Here is a 25,204-nt window from a genome sequence, read left to right on the forward strand (position 1 = left end):
TACTGGTTGAATTGTGTTCCCCCTCAAAATGTTTGCTGGATTCCTAACTCCCAGTACTTTAGAATGTTACCTTATTTGGAGATTGGGTCTTTACAGCAGTAATCAGGTAAAAATGAGGTCATTAAGGTGGCTCCTAATCCAACAAGATCAGTCTCCTTATAATATACAAGCGAAAAATTTAGACACAGAGACAGATACACATAGAGGGAAGATGAAGTGAAGAAATATAGCGAGGAGACAGCCAACCACAAGCCAAAGAGCTGGGCCTGGAATAGGTCCTTTTCTCATAGCCCTCAGAAAAAACCAACCCTGCTGACACCTTGAGTATGGACTTTCAGCCTCCAGACTTGTGAGACGATAAATTTCTATCAATTAGGCAACCTAGTTTATGGTACTTTGTTACAGAAGTCCTAGAAAACAAGTGCCCTTCCAAAAAGGGATCAGATATTTCCACTAAGTGAGTCTCTGAGCTTTCAAGCAGCCAAAACAAAGAAAGGAACAAAATAGCTTATGGATCTCATCTTTCTTTGGAAGAAAGACAAAAATATTGGGGATATTTTTCCAGTCATTGTATTCTAGACAGATCGTTTTCCACAGATCATATTAACAATAAAAGACGGTTAATAACATATTGACAAAATCTTCATAGTGGGCATTGCAAGAATGTTATTCCCTAAACTCTTTGTTAATATCAAAGTTCATTTTCCTTCATCTACTAAAGAAAAAGAGCTTGTTGCTATTCCTGCTTGTTCTCACCAAGATCACGTTAGAAATCTGAGATGCATTCCAAATAAACATTTGTTTGAAGACATTGTAGGGTTATCACAGGACCCAAGACTTCAGAAACAAATATCCTGGATTAAAAGAAAACATAAGCCTGTTTTTCTATAGCTGAAGACATTTGCTGACTGGTAAGTGGCACAGAATAGAGAGTATAAGAAATTAAGCAGAAAGATGCAGAAGCCAGTGCTTGAAAGACCAAAAGCATGGATTCCAGGGTCCGCAAAGGAGAAAAGGCCTTGGTAAACATTCCACACTCACAGTTGGAATTCCAGAAGGGCTACACCCTAGAGTGAGATGAAGAAACAATCCTTGGGAAATATTCAATCCAGTCTCAAGCCAAGACAACCCCAGACTGAATGAGGGTGACCTATCTGTATTGCCACTTCACAGTGGAAAGTCAGATTTCATCCTTCCCAGATGAACTCTTAAAACAAAGCACCAGGTCCCAACGTTTACACAAGTGAGTTCATCCAAACTTGGAAAGAACAGATAACTTCACCTCACATAAGTTTTTCAGAGCATAGTAAATTTAGAAAATAGTTCAAATTTTTTAATGCAACAGGTATAATGTTAATAACTAAAAATGTTCAAAATGCACAAAATAAAATTATAATAGCAAAAAAGATTTAATAGTAACAATAATAAAGGTATGCAAAACCTACGTGAGGAAAACACTACAAAGTGCGCTTATTAAAGGTCAACTGGACCGAAACAGAAAGATGTGTCTTATTTTTGGGTAAAATGACTGGACATTATACAGGTCAAATTCTCTCTAATTTTCTAAGTTGATATTTATCAACTTAACATGATCCCAATAAAAAATATCAATTAGGGTTGTTGGTTTTCTCTAACTTATTCAGGGGAGCTAGACATGTCAATACTAAGATTCATAAAGAAAAATGAATATGGGGGCTGACCTTGTAGCATAGTAGTTAAGTTTGCACTCTCTGCTTCAGCAGCCCGGGGTTTGTGAGTTTGGATCCCAGGTGTGGACCTACACACCACTCATCAAGTCACATACAAAATAGAGAAAGATTGGCACAGAAGTGAGCTCAGGGACGATCTCACCAAAAAAAAGACAAAGAAAAATGATTATGGAAAATTAACTGAGAAATTACTGAAGAGGAAAGACTATGAAGAGGGATAATACGCTGGCAGGTATTAAAATATACAAAAGCATAATTACACCATCATTAAATGTGCATAGGAGTATCAAGTATACGACAAAAACCGGCATCCAATCACTAGGAAAGAGAATAACTTCCTTTTAAAGTAAAAGGTGAAGGGACAACTGTATAATCATTAAAAAGAAAAAGTGGATACATATGTATCATTACTTGCAAGAATAAACTCCAACCAATTGGAAATCTAAACATAAAAAAGAAACATACAAACACTAGAAGATAACGTGGGTGTGTTTCTCTATGTCATCATAAGAAAAATCAAAGACAGACAAAAACTGCAAAAAAAATATGCAATTTAAATCATAGATAAAGAGCAAACATCCCTAATACATAAGCATCTCTTAAAATTGGGATATATGAGACCAAAATCTGATAGGAAAAACTTCATAAAAAGATATAAAAATGGCCTTTAAATATATAAAAAGGTACTCATTTTCAGTGAATATAAGAGTAATGCAAAATAATTCTAGACTGAGATAGATCTCCACTATCACTTTGGCAAAATTTAAAAAGCTTGACAATATACTCTTTTGACAAGGTTGTCATAAAACAAACACTCTTAAACATTGATGTTGGAATATAAAATTGTACAACTCTTAAGGAGGGTAATTGGTCAGTATCTATAAAATTGCATATAAATTGGGGCTTGCTCTGTGGACAAGTGGTTATGTTTGTGCCCTCCCCTTCGGTGGCCTAGGGTTTCCCTGGTTCGGATCCTGGTTGTGGACATGGCACCACTTATCAGGCCACGCTGAGGTGGCATCTCATATAGCACAACCAGAAGGACCTACAACTAGAATATACAACTATGTACTGGGGGGCTTTGGGGAGGAGAAGAAGAAGAAAAAAAAGAAGATTGGCAACAGTTGTTAGTTCAGGTGCCAATCTTTAAGAAAATAAATAAAAATACATATGAATTTACCTTTTGACCCAGCAAATCTACTTTCTAACAATGTACCTTCAAGGTAGATTTCCAACAATGTGAAAATACACCCGCACAGGATTATTCATTGCAGCATTACTTGTGATCACAACAGTTTAGAAATGGTTTAAATACCCTTTCACATGTTGAATAAACTGTGATCCATCCACACAATTGTGTGCTAAATAGCTATATTTTAAAAAAATGAGTAGATATTTATAAATTGATATGTAATAATGTCTCGGATATCTTGTCAAGTGAAACAAACAAGGCACAAAAGAGTATTCATGCTATATTATATTTTGCGTAGAAAGAGGGGTATAAGAAAAAATTTGGGTATCTGCTAATTTTTGTAAGATAAAACCACAGGAAGACAAATCAGAAACTTATCAAATTTGTTACCTACATGGGTGGTGGGAATGAGAAAGGCACAGAGGAAGGATTAACAGATCTCTGAGTTGTCTCCTTGAACCGCAGGTCTTGCTAGGTCCAGGAAACAGCGACCTCTCCTTGCTCCTTCTCGTCTCGGGGTGGAATGGGCATTACGAGCCCCAAGTGCTTCACTTTTCCTGCTTGAACAATTGCAAATAGCCCCTTCATTGAACTTCCTTCAATCACCCCTTTTAAGTAGGCTGTCTGTTTACTGACAAAATCCAAATTGATAAAATGTCTCATCTGTGAAAGCATATTTGATTAAATAATCATTCTCATATTCTTTCCCTCTTTCATCTACATCTATGGTCTTCCTATCACTCTATTTGCAGAACTGGTGGTACACTGAGGCTGATACCTAACTTCTTCCTCAATTCTAGGATATTCTGTGTCTATATTGCTATTTTGATTGGGTTTTATATCCAAGTTATTCGAGACTGAGATATGTTAGTGCCATTCTGTTCTGCACGTGGAATTACTCTTTTTTTAAGTTTAAATTTTAAGGAACCTAGAAATGCTAGGAGACAATGAATAGAAAATACTCTTAAGAACATTAAGAGTTCTATAGGATTTAAATATATTGGAAGACCTAGAAAAAATAAAAAAACAACACTATTAAAAAGGAAAATAAAAAATTCTTTTTCAATTTTTCCCATATCTTCTGGTTCTTGACCTTAGAGTATTTATCCTTGTACATTTATGCTCTATAACAGTCACTGCAGTAAATTCACTAAATATTTCTTTTTTAGTTCACATATAGTTTATTTCACATTTTTTGCTAAGCTGTCAGTTTTGTTTTTAGATGAAGCATCTTCAATCTAATTGTATCTGTGCATTTGTAGGGAATGCCTAATTTCCATACACAACCAATATAGTGCAAATCACCACATTAATCAGGGAACAGTATTCAAATCTGTTTGGATGTAAACCAATGTGGCAAAAAATATGAACTTTCTTAACTAACTCTCATTCACATCCTAGTTTTTAACACAAAAGTGGTATGAAATAATCTATATAATATCAGACTTGATAACAGATAAAAGCTCAAATCTGATGACAAAATATTATTAAAAACAGGTGCATAACTTCCGTATTAGTCTTCAAGTAAGCATCCTAGGTTTCAAAGCTTGCTCTGGAAAAGGAGCTCGGCACATTGGCACGATAATGTTATTACAGCAGTCTTTGCAAACTGCCACTACCCTCTAGTGTACGTTATCAATAAAACTCTCAGATAAAATGAACACCATTGCCTTTGTCTTTAATGATTACCATTTCTCTATACTCTCTTTGTTTGTTTTAATATTTCCAAGCATGCAATCAAGCAACGATTACCTGGGTGAAATGATGAAGCATGCTGATGATAAATATTTCTTAGCCTTGGTGCAATCCATAGGAATCTATTTCTTGGTACAGGGCTGTAATTCCTATTCATGTTCTTGTCAGTTGAAAATTTATATTGATGAAAGAATTAGACCTCAAAGTGGTTCTTATTCTAAAACTCTGTCATGGTTATTGATTTAACTGACATTTAAATTATCATAGCATATCACAAGCATACACAAATCCTTACATATCTCTGTCAAAGTCAGGGAAAATGCAGGTAAAAAAGAATTTTTTTTAAAAAAAAGTGAAGTGGAATATTACATTAAGTTAGTTGTTCAGGAATCATCTGGATTAACCAGAATTCCTATGATTTCTGGCATAAAGCCTGGAAACCTAATTGTGCACAATGGGACATCTTCAACAACACCCAGATGCTACAGCTAGTGCATAATGAAATAGTTTTCTACTTCAATATTAAGCCATTGCTCTTGAGTTCACACAGGCCGTCCTATATACATAGTATAAGGAAAATCAAATAATATACAGGGCATACACTTCTGAGACCAGAAAAAGACACAGACATAATCCAACAAGAAACCTCACTTTCTTAATTTATTGTGAGTCAAAGAGCATTGGTCTTGAGATCCTTATTTTGGAAAACAAAACCCCAACAGTGTCAAAGTAGTTTACCAGTTAATATGCTCACCTATTTGTACTTTATTGCAACGATTACATTTTGTGGTTATTATGTCGGGTAATATTTCAAAAACAAATTGGTTGTCAGAGGAAATTAAGCATTCCTAAGAATGTAGATTTATCACCTGAAGGAAGTGGCCATTTATTTCTTGTATACAAACAGATAACCACACAATGGAGCACTTTCATATAAGAAAGCCTATATCTACTTTTCATTTTTAGATAGATAAATGCATTTTTTTAAAGAAAAACTGTCATAAGTTAGAAGTCATTGTTTAAAGGTTGTGAGAATACAGATTGAGTAAAAGAAAGTAAGAAAATACTTCAATCATAAAACATCAGTGCAGTTTCCAGAATTTATAAACCAAAAGAAGCTAAAATAAAATCTAAAGAGTGCATTGTGGTCCTTAGTTAGGCAACTTTCCTGTATAGCATGAAGATTTGAAAAAGAAAAAAAATATATTAAATTTTAAGAATTTTCAGAATGTGTACTCAAAGCTGAAGTGAACACGTGAACACACACACACATGCACGTGCACACTCCTACACATGCACCACTTCAGCTCTTAGTCCTCATAGTAGCCAGATGTGAGTGAAAGCTGTTTGAAGAAGAATCACAGAGTGCACAACTGGAAAATGGAAAGATCTCTTAGCAAGTTTCTCTGTAATCATGTCCCAGTGGCTCCTGGGAAGATGAAGGGAAAAAAATTAAAATTAAATTAATCTTTAGGATTAGATAAGATGCTTTTTTAGAGCTCACTAAATAAGCTAGAAATATATTATAATCAGAATAGTTATATCACCTTATATAATGGATGGATATTTTCATTTCAATTCACTTTTTATTTTGATCTCCTTGTAATTCTTATCAAAAGTTACACATCCCTCCAAAATCATTTTAAAGAAATGATAACATTATGTGAATGTTAAATATAGAATAGTGGGTATAAAAGGGTAAATGTCCACTTCCGTCAGAAGTAATTCAGATTACCACATTCTTTATGATCACAGAACCCTGTAAAATGATTTGTTTGATGGCTTGAGGAAATCTTGTTTCCTACCTCATGCTGAAGAAATGGATACAAGTAAGTTTTTGGGAAAAAAAGTAAAAATATCTTCAAGTAGTTAAATCTCAATATTGGAAAAGAGATTTGAATTAATAACCTTCTGTTTTATGATACTTAAAAATGATTCTTTTAACTTTTTGTTTTGATTTTACTGATTATCATTTGGCTCAATGTAGAAAATGGATTAGGGCAGGATTTTTCTTTAAAAATATTTTCTTAAAGTCCTCAGGACTCTGGGGCCAGCCCCGTGGCCGAGTGGTTAAGTTCGCGTATTCCACTTCAGCGGCCCAGGGTTTCACTGTTTGGGACCCTGGGTTCGGACCTAGCACTGCTCATCAAGCCATGCTGATGCAGCATCCCACATAGCACAACCAGAAGGACGTACAACTAGAATATAAAACTATGCACTGGGGGGCTTTGGGAGAAGAAGAAGAAAAAAAGAAAAAAGATTGGCAACAGATGTTAGCTCAGGTGCCAACCTTTAAAAAAAAAGAGAATCCTCAGGACTCTGATTTCAATTTGCAAAGGAATGCATGAAGGTTAATCTTACTTATGTTGATTTGAACCATATGAAGTTGATGTTCAACATTTTTGACCCTAAAAAATAGCAATATTGTACAGCTCAATCTGATAATTAATATACCTTGTAAACATATAAAATGACTGTAAAGCTGTTTTGTCTAGTGTTCTGACAATATATTTATGAACTAAACTCAAATTTATAGCTATTTACTCTAGGAATTCTCTAACTTTATTGCTAAAGCATTTGTGTAGGCAAATCAGCCTTGGATCTCGTCTGCTGGTAGATGCAACTGCTTGCATGCCATCAGTGGTTCAGCAGAAATCACAACCTTTGCACCCGCCCAGACAGGGGTCTTCACAAGCACAGCTTAGTTTGAACTGAATTGGCCTTTGGGAGCCAAGAGGTGAAGCCATATTTGGTTAGGAGTGGTCTTCCTTCCCAGTGTCAGGCAAGATGACAGTTCAAGAGCAAAACCAGATTATTTTCACAAAAGCTAAGATATGTAGTATTTATAGCTATGCCCTTTATCTTTTCTTTTCATAGCTGTTCTAAAATGGCTTTTAAAATCCTGAACTAAATCTAATTATAAATATTAAATAAATAAATATTTCTTCTTATCATTTTAAATTATACTTTAAGTGCTAAACATTCAAGATAATTGCAGACATCTTTCATCCAGAGGACAGTGTATGAGAGCTGTCAGAACCCTGTCTGTTGCTTATGAGAGGCTTTAAATATTTTATCATTTATTTCTTCAAAAGCGTGGAAAGAATCATCATTCTAGAACATCACAGAGCAAAGAGAATGAAAATGTAGGGTAATGATTGTTGGTGATACTGAGATACAGCAAATGTTTTAAAAATAAAATTTGGATGAATATATCTTAAAATCTTAACATACAAGAATATAAATAGTATACAGTGATATTTATAATCCCAAAAGATATTTAAAACTATTATTAGTTAAGGAGACAAAAATTTTAGAGTGATTATTATATTACTACTAATAAAAATATTGACTCCAAGAGTTACAAAACAAAAAATCAGAGGCAGTTATTTGTATAAGATAATATTTCAGTGTATAATTTCCCTTAAATTTCTTGCTCTTTACTTAACAAAGAACTGCATAACATCCTACTGCAAATTAAGTAACCTTGGTAGACCATTTCATGCAAGACTCACAATCACTATGTGCAGGACATTTTGTTATTATCATCAATTAATTGATAAGAAAAGATTTTCAGGTTTGATATGTGTAACTACATAAATTACAAATTTATGTATGCCAATCTACACTCTAAACCAGGTTACATAAGGGACAAACTTATCAAAACATTGACACCATATCAAATAAAAATTTAAGATAGATTTAGGGAAAGGGAAAAAATGCAGCAATTAACTATGGATTTTAGAGAAATATTCCACCAATATGTAAAAGATATAAACAAGAATATCAATTTTTTTATAATAGCAAAAAATAGAAGTAAAAATCATTTTCCATTAATAGGGAAACAATATACAAAATATAATTTTATTGACACTACGTAATATTATGCAGCCATTATAATGAATGCAACAACTCTGTATGTGCCACTGTGAAAGAATCTTTAATTAATGTCCAGTGAAAAGAACTTGAAGCAAATACTAACTTCATCCAATAAGTATCTATTGCACATACACTATGTCCCAGGTGCTGTTCCAGGCTTCAGTGTCCCATTTATTTTGGAACAGAAATTTTAAAAAGCCCAAATTAATTTTTTTACCAATTTATGTTCACATGTTTTAAACTGAAGGAAAAGAATACAGAAGGAAGCAAAGAGAAATTACTTTTGAGAAGTAGAGAGAGTGAAACTCGTGAGAGAGACCAAATGTAATTACATACCTGTCTTGTTTAATTTTTTTAACTTTTTCAAATTTTCAAAGTTCAGTTACTGTATTTTTGTAAACTAATACCGTTGTCCCAACAAGGCAGTTCAAATTTAAGTGCAAGTTGTTGCATAATGTATAAACTTTACTGATTACTCTTCAGTCCACAAAACATTATGTAAATAACAGATACGCATCACGATCAGTGGCTAATCACATCTGTCAAAGTCTATCAGTAACTGGTCACTGTGCCCCTGTTATTCATACAGCGAAACTTGTAGTTGTACTGACTCCTTGTCTCACACTGACAAGCCCGTGTGGCCTTTACAAAAATGGATTAAAGGATGAGGCAATTGGCCAACGAAGGTGAAAATGCAACAAAGAAATGGAAAGTGATAATACTGAAAAGAAAAAACAAATCTGAATTGACTTAAGTGAGAATACGGAAGAAATATCTGGCCATGGGGATGTTGATGCTACCACCATTCTAAAGACTCTACGTATATAGCCAGGAGGTCTTAGTGAAGGCAAATTTAGAGACATAGTGAGAAAAATGGTTGCAATAAGGAAAATAAAGATGGCCCAGCCCAAGTAACGCCGGCAAAAACTTTCACCTTAAAGGAGCTCTTGGAGATATTTCACAATATTGAAAGGGCCAAATTTGGCCTTTCGTCTGTTTTTGTATGATCTAAGAGACTCAAATTTTTTTCTTTTTATGTCTTACCTCTTTAAAGGATTGGAAGAAGAAGGAGAAGGAGAAAAAGAAGAAGTAGGAGAAGAAGAAAAGAAAAGTGTTTGTGGCCGGCATATCCTAAAGCATTCACGGTGGCCCTCTACTGAAAAAGTTTTCAGACCCCTACTCAATATTGGACATCAGTAGTAAAGCAATAGGAGAAAGACTGGTTAATATGGTTTGAGAATCATGTTACAAAAGGACTTGGATAGCAATGTGAATAATTTACACACTTCTTAAGCAGCAAGGGGCTGCTGAATAGTCCCTTGAAGGGAAAGTTACGGCGGGGATGCGTGATGGGTCTCCTGGATTTGCATGCTGTGTGGCCACTTAAAGCTCATACATATATGCCTGTACTATCCTTACAGTTCTTAATGCTCCATGTGGCGGTCAGAACATCAATCAGAAGTTGAGTTTCTCATATCTTTCTCCCTAAAGCTAAGAGTCTGTCTCAACATGAAAACCCTTGACTTTATAAGGTCAATATATTGCTGAGGTGACTTATTATTTTCAAGGATACGAACACTATATGTGGCAGAGGCATTGCCAAAGTTCCAGCTATGTAAAATTTGGAAAGATAAATTGTCCTTTCTCTAGGAGTATTTATGAGCTTCAAAAATAACCGAGACAAAACCTTCAGTGGCGTACTGAATAAGCCACACAGAAACGTGTTTTGTTCATAATATTTTATAAGATTATTTTATCTCTAGAGCAACTGGATTATATAAATTGCAGGGCAAGCCCTAAAAGAGCTGTCAGAACCAATACTGTAGATCCTGTGGTACAGATTTTCACAGCTCATCCACTCGTTGTAAGAGAGGCGTATTCTAACTTATTAGCATCAGCATTTTAGCCTTAAGATAATTCTCCTGTTTTATATGGACAGCCTTCTCATGCAGATATATTTAACCTCTTTCTATTAAAGAGGAAGAACTGAAACTTGTGAAGAGTGCCTGATGTGGACAACAGAATAATTTGAATCCTGTCCCGATAGGGATGCTTTAAACACTGACAGACTACCAGTCTGCTTAACTTCTCTTTAGGTATAACACCTTCTCATAGGACAAAATATGTAGAGTTCCATGTTTTTAAAAGTGCCAATATTATACTTTTATGAAATGAACAAATAAATAAAACTTTGATTTATTGATATTCACTGCATAAGCCTTTGAGTGACATGACTGGGATTGCAATTTAAAATTTTAAATTGCCAACAGATTGGAGGATGGAAAGGAAGGCGTCTGTAGGAGGCCAGAGATCCAGAGATGAGGAGGCCTAAGAGCAATTATCTCAGAAGAATAAGGTCCTAAACTATTGTGATAACTTTGAAGATAAAAGAGAGGATGCGAACCACAGTAAAAACAATAATCATTCTGCGAGAGATAGTTTGGGTATTAAATAGATAGAGCTTTTAACTGACGTGATGTGGAATATACACATACACAAATACACACACACAAATACACAAAGAAATAAATACTTTAAAATATCTGAAAATTGATGCCTTTTGGTGATAATTTGGCATTAGGTAGATAATGTTACATTACAAAAATAGTTTTATTTCTTTTTTCTTTTTTTGAGGAAGATTAACCCTGAACTAACATCTGCCACCAATCTTCCTTTTCTTTTCTTTTCTTTTTTTTTTTTTTTTTTGCTGAAGAAGATTGGCCCTGAGCTAACATTTGTGCCCATCTTCCTCTACTTCATATGTGCGCCTGTCATAGCATGGCTTGATAAGTGGTGTGTAGGTCTGTACCCTGGATCCAAACTGGTGAACCCTGGGCTGCTGAAGCGGAGCATGCAAACCCAATTGCTGCACCACCGGGCCAGCCCCAGTAATGTTTTATTTCTAAGAGTATTTTTAACTCAGTCTTTTTTAAAAACATGCAGTTCTTTGACCTGTGTTTGTTTATCTTTGAAATCATAACAAAACAGACAAAAATTCCTTCCTTTTAATAATCTGATCTTTGTATTATTAGACAAACTGTAATAACATCTTGTTAGGATTAATATGAATGCATTTTTTACACTCTTGATATTGTTGAAGGGGCATCTGCACCTGCTGTTTCCCAAAATTCAAAGTACTTTGAGCAAAGACTTTAAGAAATTGGTCACTGTTTGATCCTATAAGGGAACAAATTTAGGAAAGGGTAAAAATACTATGGGTTCAAAAAGCAAATGTTAGGGGAAAATAAGGAAAACAGTTGTTAAAACATAGGGAAAATAAAATATCTGAAATTTTTATCCAACAAGAATTGGCACAGACGCATTCTCAATAATGTATCCTCTCATTCAGGATTCAGGGTGATCAAGAAAACTGAGAACTAGATGTTTCTAGCTTGGTGGAAATTTTAAGATTCAAAAAAGGCTCAGGTCTGGTCTCTGAGCTAAACTAGAATTTTAGGAAGTATCCTGTCAGAGACATGCAAAAGGATGAGAGCATTTTAGGATAAGTGAAAAGTAGTTTCTGAAAGGTTAGGCAAAACAAAAGGAAAAATGCAAGAGGCAGAAACGAAAGTTTGGGTCAAACTGTAAAGAGATGAGAAAATCCAGAAAAAAAATAAAACCTGTAAGAATCAAGACAGAAACAGGTTTTAGTTGGGGAGGAAATAGTATCCTGTGATTAGAGCTGGAAATATCTCCAGACAGTAAAATGTAGTAAAAATCATAAGAGAGAAGCTAGATGACCCCTCTCCTGGACTTGTGTGTACTCTGTATGAACAAATGCACGCCACATCTAGGACAGTCTGGTAGACCCTGGGCATCACACGGTTATTTCAGTGATGAGATTAGTGTTATCCACGACTGAAGGGTTCATTCAAAATCAAATGGCCTCACTTCAGGCATCACTTATATTCCATATTAGTTTAGCAGCAAGTGACAAAGATCCCAACCATATTAATTTAATAAAACAAAGGATTCTTGAATCATGTAATGAAAATGAAAACTGCAGCTGATACAGACACTCAGACAATGTGGCTTCTTGCTTTTTGGCTCACAGACTTCCTCTTAGCAAAATGCTTGCAAGAGCTCCAGCTCTTACATGCCCTCAAGTTCATACATAATGGGGAAGAACTCCTGACTCTGTTCCAGAAGTCCAAGACAAATCTTGTAACTCTGTATTGTCTTCAAAGGGAAATAGACCCTTTATGGATGTGCTCCGCAGATGGGCTTGGGTCACGGGCCTCACTACTGTATCAGGCCTCTCTCACCTGAAATGCATGGATTTGGAGTTGAATAGATAAGGAAAGGTCTCCAAATTAAACATAAAGGTCTTGTCCACATGAAATAGGTTTCCTGTTGAAGTGGCAGATATCAAAAGGACAATGCTGTCTATCGCTGTTAAGTCTGGGAATAGGAAATTAACATCAACTCCAATTTTACTTCTCAAGTTTGCCATAAGATATCTCCAGCTATTAGAAGTATTACATGACAGTTAATTGCTCAGGCTCTAGAGCTAAACTCAAATACTACATGCCCCACTTTCTAACGATTTGACTTTCAGTAAGTTATTAAATCAAGATTTTTTTTCTATAAAATGAGGATCTCAATAGTACCTATTTAATGGAGTTTTGTGATAAATAAATGAGAGAATGTACGAAAGCTCTTCACAGAAACTAGCTCATAGTTAGCATTTTATCAATAGGGGACTACATGAAGAAGCAGTGATTTAAATTCAAAGATAATGGAAAACTCTGGTAAAAGGTAAGAAAAGTATGAGTAGTTTGAAAAAGCATATAAAATGAAAGCATCACATGTGAAATTCTATTTTTAAATGTCTTCATCACAGAAGAATAAAAATTTTACAAAAAGAAAACACTAAGTGGCGTGTTCATGTAAAACAAAATAGTAGGGAGACAAATTTCATAATCAAAACTTGGGTGAAGAATAAATTATTTTTTCAATGTTTATGTTTAGTTCTACACTCACATTCCATTCAATAGATGCAAACAAACGAGAGTCTAGCCATTTCACGATTCACTCATCATTTCTGTGTTTCCTTGGCTGTTTTGAGATTTACTATATCAATTCAGCATTAAACTTCATCTACCAGAGATTCAGTTCCTTCACCCTCTCTTTGCTTGGAATGACATCTATGTTCACTGGGGAGGGTGCTTACATATGTCCTTGGGGCATCCAACGCTCAGTTGTAATCTGTCTGTGTTGGGTATCTTCCGCTGTGGTATATAACTCCCATTGTCCCTCAGTTGGCATCAATCCCCAAGAGCTGAGATACTGGTCCAGTTACTGCACCTGCTCAATACATCTTCAAATCTTGAGTCCTTCCTGCCAGAAGTTCAAGGAATTTTTGGTCCAACTACCTTCAGTTAAGCCTTTAAAAACTTCCTTAAAACACTGGAAATCTTGGCTGACCTCCCCACAGAGCCCGGTGGTACACAGGATCCCCTCTCCCCACACCCCTTAGTAGCCACTGCTGCTCTGTTGCTTTGGTGCCATGCTGGATGTTGGTTCCTCCACCAGGATTATAGCATCCAGTAAGTGACTTTGATGAGTGGTTGGATTCTGACTCATTTCACGAATCTTCCCCCTACATGATAGAATATTCTGACAAAAGTTTAATCAAAGAAAAAACAGAGAAGAGCTTATTAAGGTTCTTTTGGGTGCTGATGCCTTCTATATTTATCGACATCTTTCCTCCAACCATCTTTTCCTAATCATACCATTATGTGATATAATTTAGTCCACTTAGCTCTTGTGAACTATGATTAAGTTGTGATAAATTGTTACAACTTCTTCAACCAAGAGTATTTGAACTACAAGACATACATTGGCAATTTGGATTCTTTCCTGAATAACTTCAGTTAATGTTTTTAGAGTTCTCCCTGTGTCCTGAACCCACAGAAGGAGTACAAAAAGAGAAAAAAAGTAATACAATAATTTTGCACCTGCAATTTAAAGCACTCTTTTTTTAATATATCGAGCTCAAATGGGAAAGAAAGGTGCTACATTTAAGATTAGATACTTATCACATGTAACAGATGTTCTGAATCTAACTAACCGAACAGGAGTCAGAACACTATTAGAAAAGCTGCATCCTCCTGCTATTGGATCTTGAGACCACTCTACATTTCTTCTAAATCATTTGGTTTTTCACCAGGGATTTTCATCTCAAAACGCCTACCAATTTTCTCTTTCCTTGCTCTAGTTTACTTTGGTTAACTCTAGATGCTTTGGAGTCCTGCAATTTAAAGTTTGATCCATGGACTAGCAGCATCAATATCATGTAGAAACATTCTTCAGATGCAGACTCTCAAGCCTTACCTCAGAGTCACTGAATCAGAATCTTCAATTTCACTAAGATCCCCAGGTAATTCATATGCATGTTAAAGTTTGCAAAGAGCTGGATTAGATGATAAAAGTGGAATTTATGTTCTCAATGACTAATCTAATGGCACTAGGGCTAGTGCATGCCCCTAGTGCCACATGGGCGGGCTGCTGTCCATGTATATACTGAAGCTGCCAACAGCGCTGGTCAATAGCGCTGATGTTTGCTCCTGGGCCACTGTCCTGCCACTGCTAGAGCAACTGTAGCACCACCTCCATCACACTTTAGACACTTTTTCCATCAATGTTGTTAATGCCGTGCATTAAAGGAGTGTTTGTGTTTGCTTATTCTTAGTCTCTTACTGAAGCCACCCTACCCTAGAACTGAAAACCAGGAATCCAAAATGGTTAGTCAGAGCACAATCGGAGTGATAGAAATTAAATTTTATTTAGAATTAGTCCCTCTCTCAGATACTGACCAATTGTTTCTAATCAAATTTAAATGTATTCTCTCTATTCTATGGATGAGTTTTTTCTTTAGAAAGCTCCCTGGTGTTAAAAGCAAATTTTAGTCCTACTAACATGCCCAGTTATACCTAAATCCTAAGATGAGACATCTTACTCAAAAGCTAAGATCTTGACAATATCTGAACTTTTTTGAAATAGGACTGGAGAAATCCAGAGTCACCAAATTGGTTGTCTACTCTTTACTTTGTTTTAAGGAGAGAGATTATTTTGACAGACTGAAGGAACACTTTAAGTTTCAGAATGATCACGTATAATTTTCTACAATTTGGGTAAATGGTCTTTTTTCTTTTAGAAAATAATCTGTTATTCTTATAAAAGCTAAATTTAAATAGAAATCTTAAAACTGTCATATTGGCAAATGCATCAAAATGAAGTAGTAGATACTTTACATCTCAGAGCCAAAAAGAATCTTATTACATACTCTCAGCATTTCAGGAACAGAGGCTAAATCAGAACACATATTTAAATTTTGAAAAGAATGATATACCTTATAACGACAGACGATGTGCTTTATGGTGACAGAAATCTTGAACAAGAAAGGAGGAAGTGATGTAAATTGTAAGAAAAATATTGGCCAGTTTTTAAAAGGTGGTTTCAGTGTCATTATTAGGGAAATGCAAATGAATTTGGAGCATAAAGGAGCTTTTAGAGTTTTGCTTTAGTGTTAGTCTTCTAAAGCTTTGGTTTATACGAGGATATTTTCTCTCCGTCGTCTCCACCTGCTTAGATCCTCTCCTTGTTGATACGCTGCCACAGCAGCAACTAATGGTGGTTACTCAAATGTGTCCAAATTCTAGATTATCTTGTATAGTAATATGATTCTAAAGGAGTTTTAATAATTGAAGACACATCAACTTTGTCAAGCTCTCACTGTAAATTTCAAATGGAAAAATTACACTCTATTTTCCCCAGTATTTTCATTTGTTTGGCAAGTTCTCTAAAAATAAAATAAAAGCATATGAAATATGACACATTGCAAATTTTTCATTTAATAGATACGCACTTAATACTTTTTTATAATATTATCTTTGGCTCCATAATGGATGTGTAAACTTCTGCTGGATATGCACATCTTAATGATAGGTATATGAGGAGGTTACTTTGACAGTCTTATTTCATCCAAACAGGGAAACTGGTGTTCTATGAGCAAATTTATGAAAACTGTCTTTGTACACCCTTCTACTAAGACTTGAGAAAAAAAAGAAACACAGAATAAATTAGGCATTATGTAAAATCATCACTCCTCTATATAAAAGACTTTGTCATTTGGGTCCTGGAGGCATACCCCTGCCAACCAATATTCTCTCACCTCCCACCCTGCATAGCTCATGTTGTGTAGTTTAGAATCAACTCTGAACAGAAAGAAGCAAAGGTAACTTTTACTTAGAAAACATTGAGGTAGAGGTGTGTTTTTTCGCTACTTAATTTCATATCTGTTTCTTTTTATTTTTTCCTTTTGAGTAGGCACTTCAAGAAAAAACTAGGATCACAGGCAAATCTAAGATTTTAATAGGAGGTAAAAAAGACATTTATTCTTTGTCTATATCAACATGCTATAGAATTCAAATGCACTGCTCCTCACGGTTTATCTTTAGTAAGAAGTAATCTTCAAATGTTAAGAACAGTTAAACAGATTCTACATATAACCATAAATATTAAGGGAATTAAATAAATTTAGCTTCATTTGTAAATGTGTCCGTGACTTGGTAGTTGTTGAAATATCAGAAAATTACTAAGGGTTATTTGGGAAACCTCAAGGCACGGTGAAGGAATGTTTCTCTATTAGGAAATACTGGCTCCAACAGTTTGCACATCATGTGGAAAAAGCAGGAAGTAGATCTGCTTTTACTTTATAAGAATACAGTAGAGAATCTTTTCCATTGTATTTGAGGAATTATTTAAGAGAGATTTCACCAAGCTGTGAGAAGTAAGCTATATTATCTCCCTGTTGAAAAGATGAGGGATGGTGAAATCGGAAGGTTAAATGGTTTGCTCAGCATCTCATGCTGTTATTGGCAGAGGAAATATAGGAGAATAGCCTCTGGACTTTAAAGCTGTTGCTTAGCTACTGATCCTCATAGCTCCCAACTGACTTGAACTACCGAGTACTAGAGAATTTGAAGATTTGAAAAAGATCATGCCTCCACTGACATGAAAAGTGGAAAATTCTGTCAGCAGATTGTTCTATACAAACCATTTGATCACTCTCATCCAAGAGATTCTTGTATTTACATTTTCAATTTATTTTTGAATTTTCATATTGTCACAAATAAATTCCCGGGTGATACTATGTTGTAAATATTCATTAGAAAATAACTGCTTTAGTTCATCTCAAATAACCTCTTTGAAATAGATGGAGGTAGAGGAAATTGCCTAAGTCATCTTTACACATATTTACTTAACCTCAGTTGTAATAAGGAAAGCTATTACAACTGTCAAACGATATACATTGTTATGTACCCCACTCCACTACAAAGGGAAATTGAAATAGAGTTAAATGCTTTTCTCCCCCCAGATTCAGATAGTAAGTCATATTTTGATTTAAAATATACAAGTCAGGTAAAATTTGGTTTTGGCCAGAACAGTCCAGCCAGAAAAATGCGTTGATTTCTGGTATTCTCTTACCTTTAAATAAAGATGGTTTTAATTGATTGATATTTGCTTTTCTAAGACAAAAGAAAAGAAACGTCTCTATCCCTTCCCATTTTGTACTGATGAGTAAGAGTTGGTGGCAGAGAGGTGAGCAGAGATCTCTTCCTTTTCCATGTGTACTTCTCGCTTATGCAGATGATTTTGCTCTCCACTGTGACCCCTCCCACCCCTCTGCTGCCCCTGTTCTATTTCTCCAACTACGAAAAGCACAAGCCTCCCGGGTGTTGGTATGGACAAGAAGAGCTCTTTAACCTGCAGACCGAGGGACTGCTCAGCTCTAAGGTGGAGGTACACAGGGCACCAGGAGAGGGAGCTTCACTTTTCCCAGACCCTGGTTTCTTCCAATCAGAGATAGTAGCCAGCAGAATATTCAAGATAATGTGCAAATGCAATTATAAGATTTATTACCAACACTGAATTGCGTATAGTCAGTGAAAAATCATCAGTACTCAGAAGCCCTCAGGAGCTTGCAGACTCCAACATTTGTACAGCTAAGTCAAATGCTCTCCCTCATGGTCTAAATCTCGTTCTACAGTAAAGAAACACCTCCTAGTCTCCTTCCTAGTACTATTGCTAGGATCAAAATTGGCTATACGACTACCTCATTTGCACGAATGCTTCTCAGTATAATGTTAGTAGCGTGATATGAAAACCCCATTTCCTTCCTTAAAAAGAACCTCCACTTTGCTCAAATTCCTCTTACGTTTCTCTCATCTCACAGTGATGTTTGTAAATATTCTGTAATATCTCCTGTATTTATGTCAGTTTCTCATCGGGTCTTGATGTGCTCTCTACATTTCATGAATTCACTGACTTTTATGCATATATTTCTCCTAACTTACCCTGATGATTTCCAATGTTATGTACATACCCTCCACTTATTTTTTCTGGCATGAATATTGCCCTGTCAACATACCCCATGGACATGAACAAAGCAACTAGAAAGAACAGTCTAGCAGTATACTCATATCCAATCAAAGCAACCGTAAGGAGAAAAATCTATGGTAAGCATTTTGTATTTTGGGGACCAGAGTTTAACATTAATAATGATTCGTGCCATTTCTCTCATTTCTTATTTGACTGCAACAGATTGTACACTTTCTCTTTTTTAATTATCTGTGTTAATTATTTCAGTCACTGGAAAAGATAAAGATAGGCTACGCAAAATTATAACTTAGCTGGAGAAGCCATTCTATAATGATGCAGACAAACATCTCCATTTCTAAGTAATAGAATCTTAATGTTTTAGTAAAATAATACACTGTTGAATTTTAACAATGCACTCAACAAAAATAAGATCTGGTAAAATACTGGCATCTACTTTTTTGGTGTTTGGAAAAATAAAACACTACAAATTAAAACTGTTGAATTGTAAGAATATACTAAAAATTCTAAGGCAGGATGACATAATTACAAAATTAAATTCATCTATGCAATCTCTGTGTGCATCTTCAAAATTCTTATTTTTAACTTTCTTATAATTAGATAAAAGTGGATTTTCTTCAATTCAGCATGTTTTTATTCATTTATTCAAAAAGCATAAATACTTAAAATAAATGGGATAGTCAAGGCAGGTTGCCAAAATTATTATGGCACGTGTATGCAGCTAAAAAGTCATTAAAATAAACCATTACCTTGATGTTTTGCCAATGAAAAGGTGAACTAAGCAAAAGTGAAATAAAATATGTATGTGTTACTTTTTTTATGAAATCGTCAGATTCACTTACATTAACAATGAAAGAAAAATGGTCATTATGTACCTCTAGATCCAGTACTTTTTATAACAACTAGAGCAGGTAAGTCTTTGTATAAAATGGAGACACTGTTCTTTTTTGTTCATTGGTTCTAGTTTTGAGAAATTGACTGTTCTCAATCTTACTACATTAATATTTTTTTCCCTTGTGACCCACCTGTCTGGGTTCTGGAGCTTAGTCGCTCTCTAATACACTATAACTCCTGAGAATGTAATAGCCTAAAGAGAAAGAGAAACAGATAACTTCTGGCAGAACTAGGAGTTTGGTGTGCAGAATTAAAGAATTGAGAGAAATAAAATCAGAGTATAACTTATAGTCCATACAGCAAATACAAGTTATCAAAACCTGTATCTTAAATACTTCACAAAATGTTAATAAAATTATACTACAATCTCACTTTAAAAATTCATAGGCTTAGAGCATTTCTAAAAATGGCACAAAAAGACAAGCTAGGAGTCAGCCTGGTGGCATAGTGGTTCAGTTTGCACACTCCACTTCGGCAGCCCAGGATTCACGGGTTTGGATCCCAGGCACAGACCTATACTGCTCACTAAACCATGCTGTGGTGGCATCCCAAGTACAAAATGGAGGAACATTGGCTCAGAGGTTAGCTCAAGGCCAATCTTCCTCATCAAATAAAAAATCAGCGAAAATAATATCCAGGGGATTTAAATATCTTCCTATACAAAATCACCAATAATTTTCTTTTTTAAAAAAATATCTACCAATTTATTTCAGAGAATGTACTGATAATACTAGACTGTGAATATTTTTGACAAAGAATCTCAGAGTGTCTTAATTATCCTTTCCAAAGACAGTGTTATCACTATCTAAATCACATGCCTCCTTTACCATAATAGAAAAAAAGAGAGACACCTGGTATTAATTGATAAAGTCATATGTGATCAAAGCTCATATGCGCTAACATGCACCTGTATGGATATCCTGGTTGAAAGATTATTGAAATAATTCTGTACAGTTGGTGGATAACTGTGGCTCCGAGTGAAGTGAGTGCCTTCCTTTCCTCAGACATCCCTCTCCAAGTTTCTTCCATTGAATCCAGCAACGAACAGGGTTAATGACTGGCACAGAATGGGGCTCCAACAACTAGGGCTCCAGTGCAAGGCCAGCATCTTTCAGACTTTTTGCCAGACTTTTTGATAAATATTGTCACTCTGTAATTAAGCAATTTAAAATCTGTCACAATAAAACTTTCTATATTGATAAGTTATGAAAAATAATTCTTTTGTTCCTAAAATGAAGTCTATCTCATTTCATTGCGATATTGCTAGGTCCAAGTCTCATTCGAGTTGGTACCAACTTGGAGGAGTGTGGAGCACAGCAATGAGTGAGGCGGGATGCTGGAGGGAGGTGAAGGGCCTTATGGGAAGCATTATTGCAAGTCTTTCATTTGCAGTATGTGGGGTATTATTCATCCTTTAACCAGCTTCCCTAAAAGTCATTTCTTATGTGAATGTAGTATAATATCAAATGAGGAACATAGCATTGTATTGTGTTTTTAATTTCAATTTCCACATGTTCATGGATAATGTATAGAATGTGATAAATTTTTTGTTGTTTTTGAACTTGTATCCTGTGATTGTGAAAACTCACTTCTTAGTTCTACATTTTTTTTTGCAGATTCCCTGGGATTTTCTATATAGATAAACATGCCACCTGTAAATTGGGACAGCTTTATTTCTTCATTTCTAATTTGTATGTCTTCTATTTCTTTTTCTTGCCTTATTATGCTGGCCAAGAATCCCAGCACTATGTTGAATGAAAGTGGTGAGAGTGGGCATCCTTGTCTTGTTCTTCCTCTTAGGGGGAAAAAATTCAGTCTTCCATCATTGAGTACGACATCAGGAGAATCAGTTAGCTGTGAGATGAATAAGCAGAAGAGAACTGTAGGTTTTGTACAGCTTCTTCTTATCAAATTGAAGATTTTCACTGTTCCTGGTTTTCCAGGGAGCTTTTATCATTAATGCTGTTAATTTTTGTCAAATGTTTCTTCTGCATCAATTTGATAGGACTTTGTACCTTTTTTTGTTCTATTGATACTGTGGTTGACATTGGTTAGCTTTTAAATATTGAAGCAGCCTTGAATACTTGGAATAAACTGCACTTGGTCATGGTGTATAATATATTTATATATTGATGAATTTGATTTGTTAGCATTTTGTTGAGTTTTTGCATATAAGTTGATGAGAGATACTCATCTGTTGTTTTCTTTTTTCTGTGACGTCTTTACCTAGTTCTGTTATCAGGGTAATTATGGTCCTCATAAAATGTGTTAGAGAGCATTTCTCGTCTTTTATTTTCCAGAAGAGATTATGTAGAATTGGTGCTAATTTTTCTCTGAATGTTTTGTACAATTCTCAAATGAAATAACATGGGCTCATTTTTCCAATGAAACCATCTGGGCCTTTCACAAGCTTTTTAATTGTGGGTTAAAATCCTGTTTCATATTAGATCAGTTGGTAGTTCTTGATGGTTTTGAAGAATTGATCCATTTCATCTAAGTTATTGAATTTGTATGAGTAGAGTTGTTCATAGCTTCCTCTTATCGTTTTAGTGGTTATAGAATATGTAGCTATATCCTTTGTTTTATTCCTGATATTAGTAAGTTGTGTCTTTTTATCTTAGTCTATCTTTCAGGATATTTATCAATTTTATTGATCTTTTCAAGGAACCATGTTTTGTTTCAATCAGTCTCCATGGCTTTTCTTTTTTTTTCTATTTTATCTTTATTGACATTTACCTGATGGCTTACAGTTTTATAAAACTATATGTCCTATCTCATTTGCTGTAATGAGATAAAAATTCAAATAGCATGTATTTTTTAAATGTTTTTCTTTTTATCATTTCTTTTTTAATTTTAATTTCTATTGCAGTAACATTGGATTATAACATTATATAACTTTCAGATGTGCATCATAACATGTTTTGAATTCTGTGTAGATTATATCATGTTCACTACCCAAAGACTAATTATAAATCATCATCCATGGTTTTTCTCTCGAGGCATACTTAGAAATAAAATATGGGGCCTGCCTGGTGGTGTAGTGTTTAAGTTTGCACTCTCCGCTTTGGTGGCCTTGGGTTTGTGGGTTCACAGGTTCAGATCCTGGGTGCAGACCCATGCACCACTCATCAAGCCATGCTCAGGTGGTGTTCCACTTACAAAATAGAGGAAGATTCAAAGAGATATTGGATCAGGGCCAATCTTCCTCACCAAAAATATATATATATACGTCTTTTGCTTAGTTCTGTGTCGATGAAATGGTGTTGTCAACTGCTGAAGGTTTTGATTTTCTTCCTTTATATTGGTAAATTCTCAAATGGCTGATTTTTTTTTTCTGAGAAGGATTTGCCCTGAGTTAACATCTATTGCTAATCTTCCTCTCTTTTTGCTTGAGGAAGATTAGCCTTGAGCTAACATCTGTGCGAATCCTCCTCTATTTTGTATGTGGGTCACGACCACAGAAAGGCTTGATGAGAGGTATAGGTCTGAACCCAGGATTCAAACCCATGAACCTGGGCTGCCAAAGTAAAGTGTGCCAAACTTAACCACTAGGCCATAGGGCTGGCTCCTTGAAAGGTTAATTTCTAATGGCCTAATTAAGTTACTAGCCACATATTACCAGACTGTGTATAAGTTCAAGATACTGATACTTAATAGAATATCTTCAATTAAAGAATTGTAATTGTGAATCCTGTTTTTATTTTCCTTTGACTTTCATCTTGATTATTTTTTATTTATTTTTTTGAGGAAGATTAGCCCTGAGCTAACTGCTGCCAATCCTCCTCTTTTGGCTGAGGAAGACTGGCCCTGAGCTAACATTCATGCCCATCTTCCTTTACTTTATATGTGGGATGCCTACCAAGCCTGGCATGTCAAGTGGTGTCATGTCTGCACCCAGGATCCGAACTGGCGAACCCTGGGCCACCAAAGCAGAACATGCGTGCCCCACTGATTATTTTTTTTATTGATGTAACACTGGTTTATAACATTATATAAATTTCAGGTGTACCTCATTATATTTTTATTTCTGTGTAGACTACATCATGTCCACCACCCTAAGACTAATTATCATCCATCACTAGGCACACGCACACTGTCACCTCTTTTGCTCTGTTGTTACCCCATTCCCCTTTGGTAAACACCAATCTAATCTCTGTATCTAAGCATCTATTTGTTGTGGTTGTTGTTTTTATCTTCTACTTATGAGTGAGATCATACAGTATTTGACTTTCTCCATCTGACTTATTTCACTTAGCATTCTACACTCAGGGTTAATCCACTTTGTCACAAATGGCCAGATTTCATCTTTTTTTTTTATAGCTGAGTAGTATTCCATTATGTATATTTACCCAATCTTCTTTATCCATTCATCCCTTCGTCACTTATGTTGTTTCCAAGTCTGGGCTATTGTGAATAATGCTGCAATGAACATAGGGGTGTATGTTCATAAAGAACATATCTTTAAAAATTTATGTTTTCATGTTCTTTAGATAAATACTCAGCAGTGTAAAAGCTGGATTACATGGTAGTTGTATTCCTAATTTTCTAAGGAATCTCTATACTGTTTTCCATTGTAGCTGCAGCAGTTTACATTTCCACCAGCAGTGTATGTGAATTAACTTTTCTCCTCATCCTCACCAACACTTATTTCCTGTCTTGTTAATTATAGCCATTTTGAGAGGTGTGAGATGATATCTCATTGTAGTTTTGATTTGCATTTCCCTAATAATCAGTGAAGTTGAACATCTTTTCATGTGCCTGTTGGCCATCTGTGCATCTTTCTTTGGAAAAATATCTGTTCAGATCTTTTGATCATTTTTTAATTGGGTTGTTTGTTTCTTTGTTGTTGAGATGTATGAGTTGTCTATGTATTTTGGACACAACCCCTTATCAGATGCATGGTTTGGAAATATCTTCTCCCAATTGCTAGGTTGTCATTTTGTTGATGGTTTCTTTGCTGTGCAGTAGCTTTTCAGTTTGATGTAGTCCCATTCATTTATTTTTTCTTTGTTTCCCTTGCCTGGTCAGACATGGTATTTGAAAATGCACTGCTAAGATCAGTGTTGAAGGGTGCACTGCCTATGTTTTCATCTAGAAATTTTATGATTTCAGGTCTTACATTCAAGTAAGAATCCATTTTGATGTTAATTTTTGTGTATAGCGTCTACTGTTGTGCAATGGTCTTCTTTCATTCTTTTGCATGTGGCTGTCCAGTTTTCCCAACACATGTATTGAAGAGACTCTCCTTTCTCCATGGTACGTTCTTGGGTCCCATGTCAAAAATTAGCTGTCCATAGATGTGTGGCTTTATTTCTGGGCTCTCGATTCTGTTCCATTGATCTGTGTGTCTGTTTCTGTGCCAGTAACATGCTGTTTTGATTACTATTGGTTGGTAGTATATTTTGAAATCAGGGATTGTGATGCCTCCAGC

Source organism: Equus caballus, chromosome 18 (assembly GCF_041296265.1).
Source record: "Equus caballus isolate H_3958 breed thoroughbred chromosome 18, TB-T2T, whole genome shotgun sequence".
Taxonomy (NCBI): domain Eukaryota; kingdom Metazoa; phylum Chordata; class Mammalia; order Perissodactyla; family Equidae; genus Equus; species Equus caballus.